The sequence below is a fragment of the Glossina fuscipes genome, unplaced genomic scaffold, assembly GCF_014805625.2.
Source record: "Glossina fuscipes isolate IAEA_lab_2018 unplaced genomic scaffold, Yale_Gfus_2 3, whole genome shotgun sequence".
In the NCBI taxonomy this organism is placed as follows: Eukaryota; Metazoa; Arthropoda; class Insecta; order Diptera; family Glossinidae; genus Glossina; species Glossina fuscipes.
This window is the reverse complement of record NW_023998417.1, coordinates 1,146,693-1,161,064: the sequence shown is the minus strand read 5'-3', so window position 1 is coordinate 1,161,064 and position 14,372 is coordinate 1,146,693. Positions and strand designations below refer to the sequence as shown.

The following is a 14,372-nucleotide window of genomic DNA, read 5'->3' as shown; positions in this document are numbered from 1 at the left end:
TTCTTAAGGCAAGACAGGACACCGCATGTAATTGATGAATCAAACAGCTTGTCAAGGCAAGAAAGGACTTTCCCCACGGTTGATAAATCAAATGGTCTTTCAAGGCACGACAGGACGCCGCAAGTAATTGATGAATCAAACAGTTTTTCAACGCCTGACAGAACATCGCATATAATTGATGAATCAAACAGTTTCTTAAGGAAAAAGAAGACTTCGCGTATCATTGATGAATCAAACGGCTCGTCAAGGCAAGAGAGAACTGCTATAGTTGATAAAACAAATAGTCATACAAGACATCACAGCCCGCCGCATTTAATTGATGAACCAAATAATCTCTTAAGGCAAGACGCGACTCCGCATCTAATCGATAAATCAAACAGCCTTTCACAAAATTCATACGAGCAATCCCCAATGGACAGTCAGTCGGATTATGTGTCAAGCGATCCTTACGAAGAAGAAATGCCAATCCAAGATAATATGCTTGCGAACGATTTGGCCGAATTAAACAAGCAGAGAACATACAACGAGTTTGTGGACGATCGATTTTTCGCTCATTTAGATCACGCTAATAAAATTTTATTTTGGCTTAAAAAATTGATCGCTCAAAGTAAGAAAATGGAGACTATTGATAAAGTGGGCGGATCAACCTATCCGTCCGCAATATTGGATAGAATTAAGAAAGCGATTCGCGAGCTGGAAACTCTTAAGAAACACCTATTGTCCTCATATAATTAGAATGGACGTAGGAGTTCAATAGTGTAATTGTTGTAGTTCCATCAGGACAGGATTTTCACAAAAAAAAAAATAAATAAAAATAAAAAACAAAACCTTTGTCCGAATATTGAAAATGTGTTCTATACTTTTTCTTTTAGGTTCAATCAATAATTTGTTGCTAAAATAAGAAAGCTTTCTATATATATATTAAGTAGAATATTTTCCATTATTTTCATTCCTTTAGGTCATCATTTGTTGTTTGGCACTTGCAAGCTGGAATGCTTCGACGACTTGACCAGCAATGCAATGTATTGTTGTTAGTTTACACAGTTGATTGTTGATCTAAGTAAATCACGAGTATACTCGTAGAAGCTTAAGTGAGAAGATCAGATCACTTTTCATTTCCACTCAATATTTTATTATGCAATATCATCTAAGAATCTCTCTGAGATGAGCAAAATATATATTTTATAAAATATCCAGAAATAATTTCGGAAATGAGATTTGTCTTAGAAGCTTCAATGGATTGGATTGGACAATGATCATTTAAGTAATTAAAATACTTTTCGTATGTGTATGTGAATAAAAAACTCGGAATTATGTTCGTTTAGCCACTTAGTTGATTTACATTTTTAGTTAATTCTCGTTGTAACTTGCTGCGTCGTTAACAGCGTTATTACCAATCTTTCGATTCCTTGGGGTCGTAAGAAGATGACATATGAAGTCCTTTTAAGTCCTACGTTTGCCAAGAATGTGCACTCTTTCGCTGCAGGGCCTTTTTTTTTCGTTTCGTCATCGGAGAGCTGCAAATGCAACTAACTGTGTTGGGCGATGAGTCCAGAATGTGTGATAAAATTCTGAAATTTTCATAGAAATCAATGCAAGATCAAAAATGAGCAGACCTTCGCTTTCGAAAATTTTTCATTCTTGATTTACACTTTGCTTCCGCTGACAATTGATTTTTGCCGTCTTTTTTTTTTTTTTTTTGGAAGAAATTTTTATTTTCAACATAGTGGTTCGAATTTCGGTTCAATTTTATTAAATAAGTGAATCGAAGAATTACTCTATAGTTTATTTAGCGTTCATTAGTTGCTGTTAAGGTAATTAGATTCGCATGGCTGTGTAACGGTGTAAAGTGTAGAAACACTTACAAGTTTATATAAAAGTTAATTTTTATATTAAGTCCATTAAACATTTGAGTAAAGTACATCAAGAACATCAGAGATGAAGCTTAAAATATTGAATTCATTATCATTGGTATTTATTTTATATGTGCTATCTGCTGTTGTAAATGGAAATGATTATGACGACGATGATGAGGCAAGCTCGGAGGAATCTAATGGGACGTCTACATCCGATCATGATAGTCTGAACGTTTGCGACATTGCCTTAAGAAAGTTGGTTGTTCTAAAAGATGCTTTCGATAAAGTCTTCGATAATGTTACGCAAAATTATTTTAACGGCGGAACGGAGGGCAGCCACGATCAGAGAATAAAACCAAAATTGCCTCCAAAGTTATTTTTGCTTTTGGAGGAAATTATTAAATCAGCCCTTGAGAAAACAAATTCAGATTTTAGTGAAAGTACCAGTGCGAATATTCCGCCTAGATTGTCTACGTCTTCTGACGTAGAATATCTGGAAGCAAATGAAGATTTAAAGAGAATACCTCTGGCAGGCACGAAACTTCAACACGGTAAAATGCAACCTAATCCCATCATATCCTATCATATAAGTGATGCGTATACTAATTTCAATAAGCAGAGAATTCTTAAATTATTTTCTGTTGTGGAAATGGTGACTTGTCTAAAATTTTCCCCAAGTGTAAATTTCGAAGAAGCCAATCTGCTCGCGGCACCTCATCACAAGATGAAATGTGAATCCAAGGTGTTAGTGAATGCGACACTATTAATGAACTTGGGACATTCTGACTGCTTTAGCGCTAAGGTGCTCATGCGTATTTTATTAGACGGCTTGGGTGTCGAGCGCGATAATAATTTCCAGATATGGAATCCCCAGGCGGATAAACAAGTCATCACAGAGGAAGAATGTCTGTCTTTAAATGCCAAATACGGTTGCCTCGTCGGCTCTAATACAACGAAGCTTATACGTCATTGCAGAGCATTACAAAGTTATCGTTAAAGCTCAACAACAATTTAATATAGATTTATATACATATATATTTAAAATAAACATATCGCTTAAATAATGCCTTTCGTCTTTACACTGATTGAACGGAATCGGCGCATGGATAATATGATTTTTTTTTGGTTATAATTCATTCACCGCAATCTAACACAGAGGTTGTATTTTGGTGTACTATCAAGAGTACAGCAGGCTTTGAGAATTTGAACAAGTAAAACACTGTACAGTGGGACATGGCCCACAAAAAACCATCAACCAAGTACCCTTCACTATTTCGGTTCATACAGCTATTCATATAAGAACAGTGCAATCAGCAATGCGGTCCAATCCACACCACGTTCACGTGAATGATTCACAAATTGTGACTTATACATGGACAGGTGAACGGACAGACAGAAAAACTTTGATTAATAAGGGATGCAGCCATTTTAAGTCCTTCTAGGTGTCGCTTACCTCGAATTGAAAACTGAAAACACTCTGCACCACAAGTAGGATATAGAGTGGAGTATACCAAGAACATTATGGGATGTATAAGCAAAGACAAGTTTTTTTACTTTTGACAAAGCTTATGGACTCTCATGCACACTGTCATGGCTGCGGGAAACGTAGCTCGAACAAATTATTTCAAAGAAGAAATGAAGGAAAACTGATTACTGAAGTCTAGTCTCTCTTGCGGAAGGGAATCAACGAAGATTGATTGTATGATAAATGATTACCTTGGGCCAAGTTTGAGCTTTCCATCCTATTTTCGCGATCGGAGATATTCGAATATGGAAAATAGGATCGCAAAGATAAAGATGCTTTACATATGTCTCTCTCTCTCTCTCTCTCTCTCTCTCTCTGAAATTTATATCACGAGCTTGTAAACATATTGGTAACATGTTGGCTGCTAATTGTCCTTAAAAAAAGCATTAGTTCGCTTACACGCCAACCTGTCTGCACAATATTCCGAATTTTTCGATCTTTTTATTCTCTGAATTATTCAATATTACCAAGTAACAAGCTTTTTCGAGGAAAAACAGAAGAATATTTCCTTTACACGCTTCTCAATTTCAGAATAGATATGAATGTATACAATGTATGTAGAAAATTGGTTACAAACTATTCAGTTATGCTGATAAACGGCAAAAACACATGCAATAGAATCTTATTTGTATGTAAAGTAGCCATGTTAAGCCATTTACATACATTTACAGATGTAATTATTATTAGTACAGTAGCGTTGAATGCATTTAAATGTGTTTGTGTTTATTTAAGTACTGATAGCATGTATTAATTATATTGTTTTTAATTACATTAAATAGAATCATTACTAATGTGAAAACAAGTGTTAATTCCCTAATGCAACATACAATGTTAGTGTACATATATATAGTACATAAATGCATAATAATGACAATGAAACTAAGTGGTGTCAAACGGATTTATTCAATTGAGTAAATAATTGCTGATGTGTGTACACGTTTATATTATTTATGCCTTTCCTTATGCCCCGATAAAAGAGATACAAATTATAGTCGATGACTTGGGGCCCTAATCGAATGACTATGAATGAATGAATGAATGAATGAATATGTAGAAAGATTGGCTTCGTCTCGTTTCGCTTAGAGTTATTACATTCTTTGATTATTTTTTATCCTTTTATGGGCATTTTTTTAAACAATCAAGAAAATTCTAGCTTTTTAGAAATTGTCACCAAACGCAGGGTTACGTTGTGACGTTTGCTTCAGTTATTTGTCAAAGACTAGCAATATTTAATCAGCGAATATTGCATATTTCGTAAGTGTTTTCTTTCGTGAGATACCCCAAGCCTTACGAACGCGATGAAGATCAAAAGCAAAAGTCAAGCAAGCTAAGGAGCAAGCAACCCTCTTGTTGTATATGAGCAGCAAGCAGAAAATAACTGGAATCCTGGCACAACACTTGTAGGCATACCCAGACGAAGCAACTTCTTTAAAAGCTCTCATAACTATGGAATTTTTCTAAAGATCTTGAGTTTGTATCAATAAACGGCTTAAGTTTATAGAATATAGAGTCCCCGAGTGACTCTTTTCAGTGATTAAAATTATAAGAATAAGTTTCTCATGCTCCGAAGTATAGATTCATTTCTTCATATATTTATATATATTGCCTTAGGTAATCCATTTTTCATTGCCTCTTATAATCCTGTTTAAGAAAGACTCGATTTTTACCAGTAAGAGCAGACTAATGGCGATTGACGTGCGATCTTCTTTAATCCGTTCACTCCTAACTCTCTGACTTTCCCCTAATTTTTATTTCTGCTGGTATTTAATATTTCTGCTGTACCCCTTGATGATTGGCGTAGATTTTACTCCATCATTGCCTTTAAAAGGTGGCCGTCAAAGTCGGAAGAAAGTCCCGCTCGGTTCGTCTTTTAAGGTCGAATCGCCGGAATGGAATTTTACAAACCATTTTCGGTTATCAGTCCTTCACCGTGTACCCTGCATATTTTTTCAGCTGTCGCCTTAGCGCTAGCGCCTTGAGTAAATTCCCAAACCATCACATGTCGAATATGTACATGTATGACTAACTGAATCCTCATCTATGTAGTAGAAACGAAAACACGTTTGTGTGGGTAACAACAATGGATTCTACCTACCTGCACCGACTCTTACTTACTGATAACTCGATCTAATATAACAAAATGGTCGATGAAGTTATTATGTGCTTATCATCAAGCGATAGAATCTATTTGCCATTTTTCTCGATATTATATGACATTTAGCCAATTCGGTTTCTCGTCCAAACTCCAGTCACAAAAATGTATAATAATAACCGTGAAATTTTCTTCTCTTATCTGCGCGAAGAAAATTTCAGTTTAACTTTTGCTTTCTTAAAAGTCCTCTTACTTCCAATAAATACATATATATATCATTTAAAGAAAAAACCTATACATATATATATATATGTTCTTTCCTACTTGAGAGTGCATACAATATCTTTGGAGTACATGTCTTTCTTCCTAGTTGTGGGTGTATACAGTGAAACTTTTCTACATACTTTATCACTTGGCATACTTGTCAACTCAGATTTGTTATTGAATTTTTTATGTTGTAACAACGTTCTCTTCTGATAAGAGCGATTCTTACATCATTAATGAGCTTACAATTACCATAACTGTTTGTGAAACTGTTATTGTTGTTATTGTTGCTGTGTTGATTCATTTAAAATTCCATCGTTGTAAGTTGGTTGCTGGTTGTTGCGGTACGATATTAAGGGTTAATGTGTAAAATGAATTTTTTCTTTTCCGATTTTATGAAATAACAACCGACTAAGAAAGACAATCTTTCGCGACATTAATGAATGTGAGAATCATCTCATCGGTTGGTTTGTTGTAAAAGAAAAACTTCCAAGAAAATTTCTTTTCCCGCTAAAAACAATCAATGTATAAAAGCGAATTTCATACTCTCTCCGAGCTAATGATTGACTTCTTATTACCTGATTATTGAAAAAGTGAAACCCATTTATCGCTTGCGGCCCTTTGCTTTGGGAAATTCATATGTCATAGCTAAAGTTAAAGGGAACAACGACAATCCTATGCGAAATTTAATTCTCTCTTGGAACTACCCTACCGAATACGTAAGGAATTAAGTTTCCTCAACCGTTTAAGATACTTAGTAAATGCCGGCTCATATCCCAACACTTGCACAATATAATCCCAGCACATTTACTGCTTTTGAAAGTTAGACAACTGAGGCGTTTTACGCAACAGATCCTTCTCCTATCTATCAGAGATAGAGTTTCTCTTCTAAACAATGCATAGCAATATAAGGAAATTTTTGCTTCTCTTCTCCTTGGATTGCCTAAGAAGTTCCAACTTTTGCTGAAAGGTAAACATTTAATCGCACGCATACTACAAAACAATTGACATTAAATATGATTTATTACTTTGCTCCTCATTCATAATACGCCCTTGGTGAACTAGGAGGTTTCCTTTGGCGCAATGTATCCGCTCATCAAACGGTGTTACGACTACTGGTTTACCCAAACTTTTTTTTTTGAAGCACTTGCTATAAAAAAATTCTCGACCGATTCGCGAACAAACCCTCAAGGTAAACGCGACCAGGTTACCAATATTACGATAAGCTTTAAGTTTCCTAGTCCTAGTTTAAAGAGATAAATTAAAAGTGAAGCAATTGTTGAATGCTCATTAACTATAACTTGGCAGTGTCGGCATACAGGAAAAGTCATCGACTCAACACAGCAAGTGAGAAGCAACAAACAAGCAAGCTTTGAGGAGGCAAGACTAACATAATTCCCATCTTTTTTTTGGGGAGGAAGATATAATGTTTTGTCATTCTGTGTCTCGGCATCTGAGAGTCCACTATGATTATTGCATAAAGCATGTATGGGCTTGAGTCTTCTTAAGTTCTATATCGAGTTCTCTTAAATTACAAACAATGCTGTGACTCCAAGTAAATAGTTTGCTATACTAAGCTTATCACATTTTTCAAGGCAACTAACTATATAAGAAGCATATCGTAATCCGATAAGCTTAAGGCTAAATACCTTCGTAGATGCCTTTTTCCGCAAAATGATAACAAAACTAAGATAACTGTATTTTGGTTAGTAAATGTAGAACTTGTTACACTATATATACGACGTACACTATGATGCATGTTCTTCGTTCTCGTTTTTGAGCTGTCATATCTTTATAAGCCAGTAAAATTCTCGACACAACAGACGCCCGCATGTAAGCAGCACTAGCATTGCATTTACCATCATTATAACTTGGTACGTTGTGCTCGAATTCACACTCACACTCACAAGGCTCGAATCTTTGCAGTTGGTTAGTATAATGTTTGTAGCGTGTGTTTTTAGATTGCGCCTGTCTGTCAGTGGATGCTGTTTGCATATATATATAGATATGTAAGCGCGGAAATATTATTGCGTGTTTGCTAGTTTGATGGTCTTGAATAATTGAATAAACTTTTGCGTAATAAATGTTCTCACCAATGACAATCCAAAATGTTAAATGGGAAAAAATGTTTTAAATTTGATATTCAAAGGTTTTGTGAACGCTTATCTGTGTTTGTGTGTGTGGGTGTGAATGATTTTCATTCGTTTCGTTACTTTAGTCTGTCAGTGGCAGATATAGAAATTTTTTCATTCATATAAATGCAATTTGTAGTCAGTCTATACATATATATATATATATTACTCTTCGTGATCCCTTGGGAGAATAACGAAATTTATTGCCGGGTTTGCAATTTCTGAGATATGCCAAAAACAAAAACACTTTAAATGTTAAAAGCGTTACTTAAACGCTTCTGCTACTTACTACGAATAAAAATGTGAGAAAATTTCAAAATGTGATACCCTTCTCAGTTATTTGAAAAGGGGGTAAATCTAAACTCGGTTCACTGCTTGTAAACAAACGTACGCAACATTTCATATACATTTTACAAACTTTTATCAAATTTTTTTGGTGCACCAACATGAAAACTTCTGATCGATATTTCGAGAACTTGTGTATAACCGATCGTGCAGAAGTTTCGCTCAGACCATTTGTTCCGATGGTACTACAACGCAATCTAATCTTTTTTTTACGCATATTCAAAATCGGAAATTATCTTTTTCCTAATAATTCCCTTGATATTGGTATTAAAAAAAAACAGGGTCTTGGAGAATAAAATGCAACGCATAGTTATTGTTAATTTCTTGCCTGTCTTTTGATGATTTTTTCCCATGAAAAAGTTATTTATTGGGTAAAAGTGACATTTTCCACCATTTTCCACAAATTTTTTCCATTTCTCAGGCCGCATAGCAATATCGTGTCGAAAGAACAATATTGTTTTGGCAGCGATTCGATTAACGATCCATTTTCGCACTTCTTCGGAGATTTCGAAATCGCTTGCCAACCAAGCCATGCTTTATCGATCTGAACAAGTGGTAACCAGAACGCCTCATAGCACTTACGAAAAGCAACACTAAGCGAATATGAAGAGTCTTTGCTCACAAAATAAAGAATTGGATGGGGAAAGTTAGCCAAGCGGCCAGAGCAAGTTAAAATCATTGTAGAGACAAAATGGAGGCCGGTTGAAACCCATCATTTTCTCGATAAATATGTACGGGATAATGTTTTCGCAGCGAAATCAGATTGTGTTGCTTGAAAGTTAGATTTGTTATAACATTTTCTTGCAGGTTTCTTAGGTAGCACAGCTGTACAGATGCCATATAGACATGCATGTCTTTGGACGTGCTAAATAAATCGTACTAAAGCAAGATATATGTTTCTTCTCTCTCTTAATCGAGAAATGTTACTTTAGGTATCGTATTCTCAAGCCAACATAAGCAACAGTTTACTTGCATTATACAAATGGTATAGTGAACATAATAGGTGGGGGTTATAAACGGGGTGCCCTCCGAATGAAAATTCAATTTCTAAAAAAAAAATTACTCGATTACAATTAAAACATAAATTTTGAATTCTTGTTTTTATTTTTTTTATTTTTAGGGCCAAGCATTGGAGGTTAAATCATAGAACGAACCATTTTTTTCAAATAATCAAAGCGAAAAATTTTCTAGGTAAGAAAAATTTAAGCAAAATTTAATTTTTTAACTCTTTTTTTTAATTTCAATGTCATTAATTAATTGTACTAATTACTCTTGAAAAATGTAGTAAACACATGCAAATGCCAGAATACAAAAACTTGCTTTATAGGGTAAAAGTAGTTGAGGATAAGATCGTGAACAGAACTAAACGGTCAAGATTTCCTACTAAGCGTTTAACTAAGTATTTACGTGATGTTGCGTGTGTTACGATTCGAAATGTCATTTTCAGTCAATACGTGCGATAGTCATATTCACTACTTTTGGATCTTTCCAATTATATGTAAACGTCCGTTCGAAAGTTCTTTTAAAATTTTAGCTAAGTTTCCGTCTAACAAGTCTTGCAATTCATTATATTCGAATGTTTTTGGTCCTTCAGGCCATTCTTTGCCATTAGCATTTTTTAACGGTTGACACCATAAGCTTCTAAGAGTGTTTGATAAGCTTTGGCAGCAGATTTCTTCAAATAAAACAACAAAACTACTGAATATCGAAAATGCAATTTTGTGCGGCCCATAGTTCGGGTCTATATACACTAAACAACTTAATAAAACTAAGTGGAAAAAGTGTCATTTTACATACGGAAAAGACGAAATACTCTAACTGAACTTTGCATTAGGCTATCATTCAGACTAATAGATGTCGCTGATCAGAATACATGCATGCTTGTATTATATAAAATTTTATTTTTAAATAACCTTTTATTTTAATGAAGTACATGTGCATATATTACATAAAATAGTCTGGCGACGTTTAAAAAGAATTGAATTTTTTCACATTAGTTTTTCTAAAAGTGACGCCATATTTTCACTTTTTACTTCATTAAAATTCATAAGTCGGAAAATTTTATTCTGTCGTGACCGAATCTTTTATACCTATCACCATTATCCGAAAAGAAAGGCAAAAAAAGTAAAAGAACTACATTTTCATGTTACATAATGTGGAGTGGGCGCGGCGGATTTTTCCGATTTTCAAAATAAAATTTTTTACGCACATAGGCGTGTGGTCGCTTTAAGGATATCCTTTGAAAAGTTTGCGTCACTTCCAACCTCGTTTGCAAATTTGCAGGCGACGTCTTCATTTTGGCTAACGAGACCATGTTTACCATAAATACTAAAAAAGTTGCGCAGATAGACAGATGGACAGACGCACATGTTTGGGTGCAAATTTGAAACTGGCCAAGTAGTTATATACTTTATGGGGCGTATGGGGCTTCTTTCTGCGCCTTATAAAGGTATTGAAGAAAACATTTAATTTTGATGCATTACAATATTTAGTAGGCAGAGTCAATTTTTTGTGAAACGGCTACGACATAACCCATAGAATATGCGTTCAAATTTTTATAGATTTATCTGCTATAGTTTATGAGTAATGAGCAAGAAATCAATTTGTTATTCCTTTTGGGAAACAGGGGACTTCTCTTTTATATAGTGCTGTGAACGCGTCTTTCGATCGATCTGGATTTTGAATATTAACTTTCGTGCAGGAACTTCAAATGGTTCATTTTTGCGGTCAGCAGAATGTTTACAACAGACATTGTATGGATGGACAGACACGCAAACAGTCGGATGGACAGACGGAAAGACGGACATGCTTAAATCGATGTAGAATTTGATGTTGCAAATAAAAAAAATATATATATATAACAAAAAAATAAATATATATAAAAATAATTGCCTCCATTTTCAAACTTCGAGCCTGGCGTAATGATCATTTGCGGCGGACACGTTTTGCAATTTCCTTAAAGAAAATCTTGATGGAGTTTTATATGTAAAAAAAGCTTTTCATATTCACATGGTCATCGCATAGTCCAGTGGTTAGGATATCGACCGTAATCGCAAGTCCTGTTAACCCTTCAGGCATCGAAGACAAAAGATTGCAAGGTCGTCACGAAATCGTTGCAAGCAGCTGTTTAAGTAGCTATAGCAGGTATATATTTGACATATCTTATAACCCATGAGCTGCCATATTTGTCATTCATCTCACGCTCCGTCATGTCACTTACATGGCCACTCACTTATGTTGTATCTGCTGATATGTGTCTTTTCTTCTGAAGTTAGTTGTATTCCTTCTTCGTTTCATAATTGCAAGTGTACTGCGTAGCCATTATTTGCGGTGTCCGCTGCAGACATCCAGCAGACATAGAGTCCACAATATACTCTCAAGGAGGTTGTAAATACCAGCTTGTTGACCATGTTCAACACCGTAAAGCTTAAGACGGAAAATCTTAAAGGTGCCCTCTGTGAGTTAATGTCCAAATTTGTTTTTATCTAATTAAAACCCTTTCCATATGGTGACCGTCACCAGAAATAAGTGCTTCGAACTTTTTTATCAACGTATTCGATGCCTAGGATACTCAGCCAGATATGACAGAATAAAATCCTTGTATACCACAAATAATTATTAGACAGCTGAATAATTTTTAAACTTTCGTTTAATACTGTTGGACTTAGAAAAACGATTTAGGTTACCCTTAATCGCAACCAGCATCATTTGATACTTGAGCTGAAGAGCTAACATAGCATTATTGCTCTTACAAGGCAATTAAATGGCCAGACCTGTAATATGATGCCGTTTAAATAGAGTCACCCATTCATGCTGATCCAAAAAGTCTAGGCTTCAGAGAATATTTGATATAAATATTTCCAAGAAACTTGACAACGAATAACAAAAAGCCATGAACTGAAAAACTCTCTATAAAACCAAAGAAATTTTCGTCTTAAGCGTACACACTTCTCTTGCCTCGTTTTACTAAAGTATTTGAAGTATTGAACAAAGTCTGAATTGCCATTATTTTCATGTAGATGTAATTTCGGTTGAATTAACGCCTAATTCCTTTAGATACATATATAGATGTATAGGTAATGCTTTACTAATGTATATGCTGCATATGCATTGCAACATACATACATTCAATAAATAATGTTTCTGAGCAAAAAAAAAAAAAAAAAAATTTTTTTAAAAATTAAAAAAAAAAAAATAAATAAATAAAAACTATTAATCTAAAATGAAGCATAAATCACACTAAATTAAACTTATTTGAAGGTATTATAATAAAAAAGAAGAATTATTTACAGAATAAATTTGCTGAATAAATCAAGCGTTTTTTACGAACGCGTAAAATTTTTTCATTGTCACTTCTTCACCATTCAATTATGACGATCTGCTTTAGTTTTTCATCTTGTTTGCAACTTGGAATAATTATTATATAATTAATTAAAATTTCCAGTTTCAAGTTGAATAATAATATATTCCCTGCGGCCGTTTCCCCATAATATTAATACAAATCCAAATAAATCCTACTTTAAATGATCACTATATTAATATGAAATTGTTGTTGTACGTACATAGATAATTTCTTCGCTTGACCTGTAAAAATTTCGTAAGAAACCTTGAGTCTATTTCTTGACCGTAGCTAACTTCCACATGCCGACAATGACGACGTAAGGAAACAAGGCGATGCTTGGAATTTACTTATGTCCAAAACCTTCAATGATGGAAAGACCAATTTTTGTACAGGTTTTCAAAAACTCTTAGAAATCAATTAGAGATGTCGTTGTTGACCTAAGGGTGAGTTAGCAGATTAGATTAGATCATCAATTACTAACCACATTATTTTTCCCAGCATCACATTCGAAGTTATCGTAGTTTTCAATTCATACGAGAACATTCTCAGCTGTTTCCCATGGTGTTTAAATGTTGTTGTTACTTGCTGAACGGTTGTTGAAAAGTTGGAAGCAATGTGTCCAAAATTCGTCCAAAGTCATACATAAGTATTTTAGTTAAAGCATTTTTTTTGTTTTTACAAAATATGCAATGAAGTTATTTTGTAATTTGTTATCAATGTGGCTGCAGCAAACAGAGTAGTTGTTGTTATTTGCATAATTATATGTTGCATAAGCATGTCAGCAGCGCTCACGCAGCGTTGTAATTTTTTCTTTTCAATTTTTTTATTTTATTTTATTTTTATTTTAATCTTTGAGTCGGTTTGTTGTAGTGAAAGAAGAAGCAGACGAAAAAGAAGAAGAAATGAATCCTTTCCTTAAAATCAAGATTTAAGTTTACATTATCCCGTTCATATATACTAATTGTTAGTCAAGTTGCAAGTTTTGTTTTTTCTTTGCTTTGTTTTTCTCATTCTCGTCTGTCTATAAACAAATTTTTTGATAATTTTATTGCCTTTCTCTTTTCTTTCTCGTTTCTTTTTTCTTTGAAATATAATTTTGAAAAATTCCCGATGAGACAGACAACTTAACGAATTGTACTAATATCAATGGATCGCTTAAAAGTTGGAACTGTGTTTACTTTGCCCTCTTAGCCCATTTTATGCAATTTTTACCTCTGCTTGTAGATTTTATATCATTTATGGCCTGAAGTTTTCAATTTTTGATCTATTGCTGCTGTATTTAGCGGTGCGTCCTGATTTTTCATCACTCTTTAGTTATAGTCATCGCAAATTTTTGAATTGAATTTTTTAGACCGATATCTGCTAAGAATTGTAAACTATAGTGTTAGCGGTTTATATAACTTAAAAGATCTATCGCTTAGTCAACTAGTCGGGAAAGGTGTTAGCTTTTCGTCTCGCGAACGCGAAGAGTTTGGCAAATAGTCGGAGAGATTCTAATCGATTTAGAACGAATATCTATTATGGACTAACGAGAAAATCGAACGAGAACCTTCTGCTTTGGTTAATCTAGCAAAATTTCTTTCTCAATCAGTAGCCATTAGTTGCTGCCACAGTTTGGATTAGTAGCGCGTATGTTTACAAAGTCTTCGACAAATGAGGCTACAAAGACTGCCAGAAGCTTGAAAAGGCTAAAAGTAGGCTACTGGTCCCTTCTTAATATCTCTACTTACGAAGCTTGAAAATACTAAAAGCTGGCAATGAGTCCCTTCTTAATATCTCTTCTTACTGAGCTTATGTGTGCGGGAATTTCTTTATA

At 34.3% G+C, this 14,372-nt stretch overlaps 1 protein-coding gene across 1 annotated transcript in view; it reads left to right on the top strand.

Annotated features, from left to right (window-relative positions):
* The window catches only part of LOC119635199 (pheromone-binding protein-related protein 6-like), a 142,680-nt gene that overhangs the window by 63,159 nt on the left and 65,149 nt on the right, over positions 1-14,372 (top strand). The window contains exon 5 of the transcript XR_005247035.1: positions 9,335-9,405. The gene's annotated coding sequence lies outside the window, so the exon portion shown is untranslated. The remainder of the gene's footprint in view (positions 1-9,334; positions 9,406-14,372) is intronic.